We start from the raw sequence: 10,761 nt of genomic DNA, 5'->3' as shown, positions 1-10,761 counted from the left end.
TCTGTAAATTTCCATTTGGGGGGTGGGTGGCTAAGCAGATCTTGGTTGCAGGGGAGAGAGGGATAGCCAGACCAGCAGGCATTTGCCGAGTCTGGTGTCCTTTGTCCCTCTGTACCTGGACCTAAGGCTCAAGGCACCTATGAAAATCCGATTCATTTATAACACGTTCAACCTGAGTCCTCCAGCCCCCCCCCCCCATGCAAACCCCCAGTCATGGGAAAACAGTCCTGGAGGGAGAGGTGGTTGCTGAGCTCAGGCTGGGACCTGCTCCAGCCTGTGCCACACTGTGCATAGGACAGTGGCTCCCAGGCTGGGACTCCACTTTATTTTATTTTTTAAACATTTTTCTTTATTTCTTTTTTTTTTAAAGATTTATTTTTGAATTTATTTTATTTATTATGTGTACAGTGTTCTGTCTGCATGTATGCCTGCAGGCCAGAAGAGGGCACCAGATCTTATTACAGATGGTTGTGAGCCACCATGTGGTTGCTGGGAATTGAACTCGGGACCCCTGGAAGAACAGCCAGTGCTTAACCGTTGAGCCGTCTCTCCAGCTCCGGGACTCCACTTTATAAAGTGGTAGTTTGTTCCACTTGGAGCGCAAATGCTGAGGCATGACTCTGTACCTGGTTTGCACAAGCAAGCAGCCACCATCTGTCCCATACAAGCCACAGCTACATAATGAGACCTTGTCTCAAAACAAACACAAGTCACTAGAGTGCTTGCTCTGAGTTCCATCCTTAGTGTGTGTGAAAGATAGCAAGAAGAGGGAGGGAGGAAGTTAGTTTTAGTTGGAGTTGCTCCCCCTGTTAAAGACCTGGCCTTGTTTGTCTGACTGAACTGCCATAGCTCATGTTCAAACACACACACACACACACACACACACACACGCACACGCACCCACCCACCCACCCACGCACGCACCAACGCTCGCACGGCACATAACATCTGTGGGAGGTTGGGTCTGTGTGGGGCGTTTACCCACCAACCCCCCAGCTCCCCAGAGTTTTCTTGAGTGTGAGCAGCAGGAATTATTAGACAGAAAGATTTATATTGCGGAGATAGAACATAAAGGACAGCCTCAAGAGTGGCTGGAACCTTTTCCAACGGACTGTCTCTGTCCCAGGGTTTTTAAAGAGATGCCAAGGGGTGGAGCAAAAGACCTCCTCCCCCAGCACAGCCAAGTGCAGACCATCTCAGACACCTGCGCTCAGGCCCGTGGTCCTGATCATTCTCTATTCGGACCTGCTGGGTAAAACCACGAGGAACCTGAAAACGGGCTCCCACAGGTCTGGTGCAGACTTTGCACCTCTCCAAAGCCCCTTGGGGTTGTGACTGTGCTCAGGCTTCCCTAGGAATTCCAATGAGGGGCACCTACAGGCCTGGTGCATGGGCTTGAGGGAGGGCACAGAGATGGGCTGAGAGCTGGGGCTGCCCACATGCTGACCCCTCCACACGTCAGGCAGGGGTCCTCACCATTCTCTGAAGGGCTTCAAATAGTCTGTCCCTCATGAAGTAAGTCACGGAACTGCAATCACAATTGTTGAAGCCAAAATGTTAAAGTTGTGGTTGACTTCAGAGTGTTTGAAAGTCTGTGAATGCACCCCTGGGGTGAGTCTATCTTTCTTCTAACATAAGACTCCAGCTCTGACACATGAGGGACACCAGAGAGGAAAAGAAAAGAGAAAGACTTGGAACAACTTACTTTCTGGAAGCTTCTCTAGTGCCTGTCCCATCCCAACCCCTTCCCAGACCCAGGAAGAAGTGAGATGCTGGCCACAGTGAAGGGCAAGCGCTCTGGCCGCAGCAGGTGTCTGAGGGAGGACACCAGAGCCGGTTAGTACTGGGACAGTGCGGTGTCAGGAACAGGTCTAGAATGTAAGACAACAACTCAGGACCCGGTGGACACCAGAGGCAGTGCGTGGGAGTGAAACACAGAGATGTTGGCCGGTTCCATCTCATGGCGGGGGTGGGGGGGGGGTGGGGGGTGGGCGGCAATGGGACCAATGGGAGCGGACAGCTGCGCTCCCTGCCTCCATTCCTCCAGAGGAGAAAGAGGCTCCTGGGTGTCTTCGGAAAGCGTGTGTGTTGTATGCATGTTTGAAATAGGGTCTCACTATGTATCTCTGGCTATCCTGGAACTCGCTCTGTAGCCCAGGCTGTCCTTGAACTCACAGAGATCGCCTGCCTCTGCCTCCCGAGTGCTGGGATTAAAGACATGCGCCACCACAGCCCAACTAAAATATTTTTAAAAATTCTTCTCAGTCAGGATTTTTTTGTAGCTTGCTTCTAAAGACAGACAAAGTAAGAGGAAAACAAAATGAAACAAACCTTTTTCTTCAGTATCAGGTCAACTCAGTGCCCAGACACAGAGCTGGGTTGAAAGAGCCCAGAGCAGATATCTCAGAGGAGAGCAGGCATGGAGCGCAGACCCACAGCCCCCTCCCTTGGGTTCTCCACACTGTGGCTTGAGAGTAAAGGTCAGTATCATTTTGGAGCATAGAATTCTTATTTCACTCTTTTCCTCATAAAGAGTTCAAGAACAGGAACTGGGCTTCACTTCCTGTCGATTCCCCTTCTTCCCACTGCGCTGTGCTTGGTTTCAGCCAAAGCCACAGGTGAGTGAGCTCGGCTCAGAGAGTGAGCTAGGCTGTTTTCTGTCTCATCTTTGAGTGTGATCTGTCAGGTGCACACTCCATCGCATCTAACCTCACCTGCCTACCCACCGACATTAAAGCGGGGTGTGCTAGCTCCTCTTCCGCACGGTCACATCTTGGCCCCTGTGGATGGGGTACCCCATCAGTGATCCCTCTGTCCCGACTGAGAGCCGCTTCCGTGAGAAGAGAACCTGTGAATGCCCGTGCAAAAGATGGCTGAGTGGTGCGACCCAGCAACACCTCCGGAAAACAGTCCGGTTATGTCTGCGTTCCAGAGCTTCTAGCAGAAAAGCTGGGATGAATGAATGGGCGTCCAAGGACACAGGGTAGTGTAAATCTGTGAGTGGTCACAGCTGAGGTTAGCTGGCTGTGCACGCCCACGGAGCTCGATTGTGCACTGACCGTAGGCTCAGGGGCGTGAGTGACATGTCAACAAGACTCACCCCCATAAATACGTATATATGTATACATAGGTATTCATGCACATGTATGTGCTCACAAACATGAATAAAGTGAATAGAAGTGGATGTGCTGCTTCTCATTAGCATCATTAACGAAGTGAAAAATAACCTCGGTGGCTGGGAACAGACACTAAATCCAACCAGACGAGTTAAATCTTCCGTACCCACTCCCGCTCTCTGTGATGGTGGTTGTGTCAATCATTTGCTAAACCACTGAGCCACGAAGAGGACTCATCCATCTCCCTCTCCTTTAGCTGGCTCCCGAGTCCCCGAAGCACGGGCTTTCCCAGCAGGCAAGGCCTCTTCTCCACGCTGGCTCTCAGCCCTGGCTGGAAGCTTCTATCTGGGACCATCTCAGCACGAGGTCTGGGTCCAGCATAGTCCCTCAGGGCCAGTGACGTGGTGTCTCCTCCTGGTCCAGCGTGTCTTGTGACACTCCTGCTGTGGAAGCACTTGAGCAGAGCTGGAAGGGACAGGCAGGTGACCTCTCTCCTGTCTCTCTTTTCTCATCTGTCTAACGAATACAGTGACAATAACCACGCAGTAATAATGCCTCAGAGTTCTGTGAGTGATAGGCACGTGTCACATGGGTGCAGCAGCTCACAGTGTGCTCAGTAGTGAGCCAAGGCTGCTGCTTATGGTTTCCTGCCTCAGAATTTAGACTACACGTGTTTGTCCCAGTACATAAGCATGTACATGCATATACACGCGTTTATACATTCCACATGTGCATATACTGCCACACAAACACCTTCAGACATTCACATCCATATACATGCACCACACATGTACATACACCACACCCATAAGCACAAATAGACACACACATACACACACACACACACACACACACACACACACACACACACACACACTGCCTCTGCTCCTGTCCCCAGCAAATTTCCCACATCCTTGAGGCCATCTCTTAGCAGCCCTTTATCCACAGCAAGAACTGAGCAGGGAAGTTACGGTTGCTCCAGGGATGGCGGTGGCCCCTTCCACACTGCACCAAAGCAATCCACGGAGGGAATCCTGGAAACGAGAGAAAGCAGGATCCAGATCTTGACGGCGGCACTGTGAATGTGGAACTGGAGATCCCGCCCAGCTGCCTTTGCCCACCGACACAGCCTGACCTTCCTTGAGGCCACTACCTTCCAGGGAGTGCCGGAGTTCCCTTCAGAGCCCACCAAAGGCTTGACTTTCTTCTATACCTGTAACTTGATTCCAGCCCAGCAGAACCAGCTCCCCCCAGGGTGGAAGGCTGACTTCCGGTTAAGGTAGAAGTCTGGGAACAAGTGCGGTGGGGGAGGGATCTGGCCAGGGTCCCTGCTGTGCCCACAGCACAGATGTTTGTGTAACTCTGAGAAACCTGCCAGGCCTTTCAGGGTACAAGGGTTCAAGCAGGAACATCTGGATTCTGGGCATGCTGTCGTGAGGTATGTCCACAAGGGACCACCACACGAACACTCTTAAATGCCGGCTGGTGACTGCATGGGGGGCTTGCCCAGACGATGCAGCCTTGAGCTGTATGTATATCCCTTTGTCTTTTATGCACAAAAGTCACGTCCTTGTTGCCACACTTCCGTTAGTACGAAAACAGAACTACACGAAGCCATAAAGCAAGGTTCCTCTATTTGGGCCTTTCCTGGAACTATGGACCAGGTCTTTGATGGATTAGGTCTTTGTTGCTGTTTTAGCAGGGGTGGAGAGTCCGCGGGGTTTATGAGGTCAGATGCCTCTGACATGGCGTCCGTTGTGCTGAGAGGCCTTTGAGTCTGTCACAGTGTGGGCAGAAGATGGCCGTGAGTTGGGGCCGGAACCACACAGGAGCCTGAGCCGGCAGGGCTGTCAGCAGCCACAGCCCTGATTCCCCTGGCGGCTTGAACTCTGCAGGACGCGTGGACGCAAACCTAGTCGGGCTCTCCTGCAGCCGCCTTACTGCCAACACAGCAGCGTCTGCTCTGCCGAGGCTGCAGCCAGGGGCCCCGGCTCCTCCTCGCGGCATCAGGATGCAGAGATCGAGGCAGAAGGGACAGACCGCCTGCTGGAGAGAAGCTGGGCTGCCCTGCTCCACACACCCCAGGATGGAGGCAGAAGGACAGAATTACGTGCTATGTGCACGCGTGTGCCTCGTGTGTGCCTGTGTGGCTGCTGGGGTGTGGAGAGGATACAGGGACTCTTGGAGGCGGGAATGTCCAGAGGTGGACAGAGAGGGTGGGCTGGGGTGCTTTTCATCAGGACACCTGCTGTCTCAGAGGAACCCATGGGAGGACAGACCAGGAGACGGAGACGGCCGCTGTGCCGCGGGCACCCTCTGCTGGCCGACCTTGCATCCTACACCCCCCAGTCGCAGGGATAGGAAATTCACCCACCTGAGAAAACTGGTGTTTGGAGGGAGGTAACTGTTAGTGAGAAAGAGGATTTCCATATCAACGGACATTAGAACTGGGGGAGCCCTGTGTAAACTCAGTTCCCTATCACCCCCAGCCTAGCATCCCCATTTCTAAAACTACTGTTAAGGGAACTGTGGCCCCGAGGCGGGGACGGCTCTCACTTTTAGAAATGTCTGGCTTTCTCCCTCTGGGCTCCTTCCCGCTTTGAGAAATCTCAACACTTCGGGGCATTAGGCGCTGCCCTGGAATGAGGTCTCTCATTGGCTGCATAGAGGCCAAAGGCCAGGCTGCCCTCTGTCCTGTTCTAAAGAAGGTCTCTCCAGCCGGGTGGTGGTGGCGCACACCTTTAATCCCAGCACTCAGGAGACAGAGTCGGGTGGATCTCTGTGATCTACAGAGTGAGATCCAGGACAGGCACCAAAGCTACACAGAGAAACCCTGTCTCGAAAAACCAAAACCAACCAACCAACCAAACAAACAAAAAGAAGGTCTCTCCAAAGAGCTGTGCCTTGAGGGAAGAGGGAGAGCAGAGTTTTCCTCGGCTTCTCTTCCTTCCTGCACACATGCTTCAGTTTTCCCCAAGGCGTGTCTCAGAGGCAAAGGCAGGACCCCCATGCCTCTGCTCCCAAAAGCTTACGGGCCAAAGAAGACATGGAGGGTGAAGATGCCGCCAAGCCACCGTTGGAGAAGGCTGACTTACCGAAGCCTGGTGACACCAGGAACAGTGTGTTGTGTTCCTTGTCACTGTGGCAAAATCCTTTGAAGAATCAGTTTCGGGAAGGGATGCTTTATTCTGCCTCTCAGCTCCCCAGGATCTAGTCCTTCATGGCCGCTAGTTACATTGTATCCAAATCAGGAAGCAGAGAGCAAAGAATGGGGGTGCTCAGCCCATTTTCTGGGTTTGAGTCAACCAAGGCTGCTCAAACCAATGGTGTGGTACCATCCACATTTAGGGGTGGGTCTTCCCACATCCACCCAATCTGGAAACTGTCATAGACAAGTCCAGAGATTTGCCTCCTAAGTGACTCCAGCTAGAGCTGGTCACGTTGGCAACCGTGGCAAACGGTTTGGTCATGGGGCAGTTCCGTCTTGGCCCTTGTGTCTGAGCCCACTTGGAGCATGGGAGGAAGAAAACACAAAGCTCCATACAGGGAGGGCAGAGCGGCGGCAGAGGTGGGCAGAGCGGCCGCAGCAGAGACGAGGTCGTCGTAATAAGGACGGTATAGGGAGTGGTGTGGTGGTAATCTAATTGTATTGAAATATTATTCTGATTTGTACTGAAATATTAATTTGATTGTATGTTAATAAATAAAGTTGTCTGGGGGTCAGAGCTATTAGAGCCATAGCAAGAGTGTGGCGGTGGTGGCACACGCCTTTAATCCCATAGATATCTGTGTGTTCAGGGTCAGAGCTATTAAAGCCATAGCAAGAGTGTGGCGGTGGTGGCACACGCCTTTAATCCCATAAGATCTCTGTGTGTTCAGGGATACAGCCAGCATTGGAGACATATGCCTTTAAGACCTAGGGGGCTGTACATTCAGACAGTGACGAGGCAGTCATGTGTTTGGGTTTACAACCAATGAGACGGCAGAACAACATACTTTAAAAATACGAACCGACAGGAAGTAGGTCTCTTTTCGCGAAGCTGGGACAGCAGGAGGAAGGGTGAGATTTTAGCTCTGAGCTCTGACTTCTCGGCTTTCTCTTTTACATTGTTTCTGTGTTTCTTATTTAATAAGATGGTTGGTTACATCTACAGAGTGGAGTCAAGTGGAGATGAAAAAGCCACAGGTCAGACCCATCTGTCCCAGGCTGCCTGGGTCCTCTGGGTGTGTCGGAGGCCACCAGGACCCATGTGATGTGACACCTGGCAGGTCTGGACATTCTGTTCCCAGAACATAGGACCTGATATGTTGGGCACTCGGGCTGAAGGGATTTGAGGAAGGCAGATGCAGGAAGGACTCTTGATCACCCCTGCAGCAGGTGACAAGGCTCTTGTGTGAGAGGTGCCCTTTGTAAAACCAGAGGAGGGAATGCCCTGTCTCCAAGGATCCTTAGCTCAACCCTGGTTCCATCCTGTCATATGTGGGAGCTCCAGTTCCTAAGATGGCATCCATGCCACCTGATGCTTAGCAATAAACAATACCCACAGCAGGTAGAGGGGGTCTGTGTTCCTTTGTTCCAGGGGTCCCAGCAGAAGTCTTACACGTGGAGGAGAAGGTTGGTTTTCTTCCTGACACAGCGTTCCGTGTGATTTCCAGGGACCACTCCTCCACCACAGTCACAGCCGCTCCGGGCTGGGCCCTCTGACTCTGATAGCACAGACGTCCCAGCCCTCTTTGTGGTGAGGTAGAATTTTTTTTTTTTTTTGTCTTTCGAGACAGGGTTTCTCTGTGTAGCTTTGCACCTTTCCTGGATCTCACTTTGTAGACCCGGTCCGCCTGGCTCTGCCTCCCGAGTGCTGGGATTAAAGGCGTGCGCCACCACCGCCCGGCTTAGAATGTGTTTTTTTTTTTAATTAAAAAATGCATATGTGTATGAGTGTTTTGCCCGCATGCATGTCTGGTGCCCTTAGAGTCCAGAAGAGGGCATTGGGAACTGGAGTTAACATACCTTCGTGACCTGTCATGGGACTCTAACCCAGGTCCTCTGTTAGAACAACAAGGGCTCTTAACCACTGAGCCATCTCTCCAGCCCCAATTTCTTTTTCTAAAAATTGGATTTCTCTTTAAGAAATCATTTATTAATTCTTTCAGAATAAATTAATAAATTGCATATAATGTATTTTGATCATATTTACCCCAACTAGCTCCCCTGACTCATCACAGATCTACCCCAGCTCCCCACACCCCCAGGTGGGATTTCTACATATTTATGCACGCACGTGTCTTTCTCGGCTATTTAGAATGTGTGTTGTTGGGAAAGGAGAAGTGGACACAAAGCCCTCCTCGGCACAAAATGACTCCTTGTGTCTGTTGCTGTTGTTATGGTTTGGTGTTTTCTGTCTTTGGTTTGGGCTTTTGGGGGCTAGGGGAGGGAGAAAAGCATGGAGGTGGGTGTGTATGGAGGTGGGTGGGCATGGAGGTGGGTGTGTATGGAGGTGGGTGGGCATGGAGGTGGGTGTGTATGGAGGTGGGTGGGCATGGAGGTGGGTGGGCATGGAGGTGGGTGTGTATGGAGGTGGGTGGGCATGGAGGTAGGTGTGTATGGAGGTGGGTGGGCACGGAGGTGGGTGTGTATGGAGGTGGGTGGGCATGGAGGTGGGTGTGTATGGAGGTGGGTGGGCATGGAGGTGGGTGGGCATGGAGATGGGTGGGCATGGAGATGGGTGGGCATGGAGGTGGGTGGGCATGGAGATGGGTGGGCATGGAGGTGGGTGGGCATGGAGGTGGGTGTGTATGGAGGTGGGTGGACATGGAGGTGGGTGTGTATGGAGGTGGGTGGGCATGGAGGTGGGTGGGCATGGAGATGGGTGTGTATGGAGGTGGGTGGGCATGGAGGTGGGTGGGCACGGAGATGGGTGGGCACGGAGATGGGTGGGCACGGAGGTGGGTGGGCACGGAGGTGGGTGGGCATGGAGGTGGGTGGGCATGGAGATGGGTGGGCATGGAGGTGGGTGGGCACGGAGGTGGGTGGGCACGGAGGTGGGTGGGCATGGAGGTGGGTGGGCATGGAGGTGGGTGGGCATGGAGGTGGGTGGGCATGGAGGTGGGTGTGTATGGAGGTGGGTGGGCATGGAGGTGGGTGGACATGGAGGTGGGTGTGTATGGAGGTGGGTGGGCATGGAGGTGGGTGGGCATGGAGGTGGGTGGGCATGGAGGTGGGTGGGCATGGAGGTGGGTGGGCATGGAGGTGGGTGGGCACGGAGGTGGGTAAGAATCTGGCAGGACTTGGGGAAAGGCAAGAAATGATGAAAATATATTGTCTAAAAAGTTGAAAAATAGGCCGGGCGGTGGTGGCACATGCCTTTAATCCCAGCACTCGGGAGGCAGAGCCAGGTGGATCTCTGTGAGTTCGAGGCCAGCCTGGGCTACCAAGTGAGCTCCAGGAAAGGCGCAAAGCTACGCAGAGAAACCCTGTCTCAAAAAACCAAAAAAAAAAAAAAAAAAGTTGAAAAATAATAAAAAATGTAATAATAAAACTAAGTAACCTGTGTGTTGTTTTCATTAGGGGGTTAACACGTTTGCTGGTGAAGCGTCTGTGCCCTGCCCCCTTTCCCATCACCCCTGTGGTTTTTAAACCACTTTTGCACCATTAGGGGACTTGTGTGAGTGTGCAGGACACACCATAGTGGAACTGACTATGCGTGTTCAGAATAAGGACCAAGCATCCAGGCTGAATTCTGCGAATCCAAGCTCTGTGGTGACTGCCCTGTCCATGGCGTGTGGCAGGGAGACAGAACATAACAGCATATTAAAGGGATGGAGCAGGCTGGGCGGCGGTGGTGCACGCCTTTAAACCCAGCACTCAGGAGGTAGAGCCAGGCGGATCTCTGTGAGTTTGAGGCCAGCCTGGGCTACAGAGCAAGATCCAGGACAGGCACCAAAACTACACATAGAAACCCTGTCTCAAAAAAAAAAAAAATAAGCCGGGTGGTGGTGGTGGTGGTGGCGGCGGCGGCGGCGGCGGCGGCGGCGGCGGCGGCGCACGCCTTTAATCCCAGCACTCGGGAGGCAGAGCCAGGCGGATCTCTGTGAGTTCGAGGCCAGCCTGGGGCTACCAAGTGAGTTCCAGGAAAAGGCGCAAAACTACACAGAGAAACCCTGTCTCGAAAAACCAAAATAAATAAATAAATAAAATAAAAAGGGGGGGGGGAGCAAGCGGCTGGGATGCAGTCCTTTGGTGGAGTCCTGGTCCACCAACATACAAAGTGGGGTTTGGTCTCCAGCATCACAAAAACTGCGTGTGTAATCCCAGGATTCCAGAGATGGGGAGGCAGGAGGGTCGGACCCTGTCTTCAAAACAACGATGAAAAGAAAAATGAAGATGTGCCTGTTGCTTTTCTTATTCCTCTGACAAAATTCTTGACAAAAGCAGCTAAAGCACGGGTGTGTTTCGGCTCGGTGTTTAGAAAAGGATGAGCGCCATCGCGATGGGAGGGCGTGGCCGCGAGAGCGTGAAGCAGCTAGCTGCACCACGTATACAGGACCAGAGAGGCACGGAGGCTCCTCCACCAGCCTCTCCCTTCCTCAGTCAAGAACCCCAGGGGCATGGTGCCCCCCACATTCTGGGATGTCTCCCCTCAACTGT

The sequence above is a fragment of the Peromyscus maniculatus genome, chromosome 17 (genome assembly GCF_049852395.1).
Source record: "Peromyscus maniculatus bairdii isolate BWxNUB_F1_BW_parent chromosome 17, HU_Pman_BW_mat_3.1, whole genome shotgun sequence".
NCBI classification, from domain to species: Eukaryota; Metazoa; Chordata; class Mammalia; order Rodentia; family Cricetidae; genus Peromyscus; species Peromyscus maniculatus.
Note: the sequence above shows the minus strand (reverse complement) of the source record.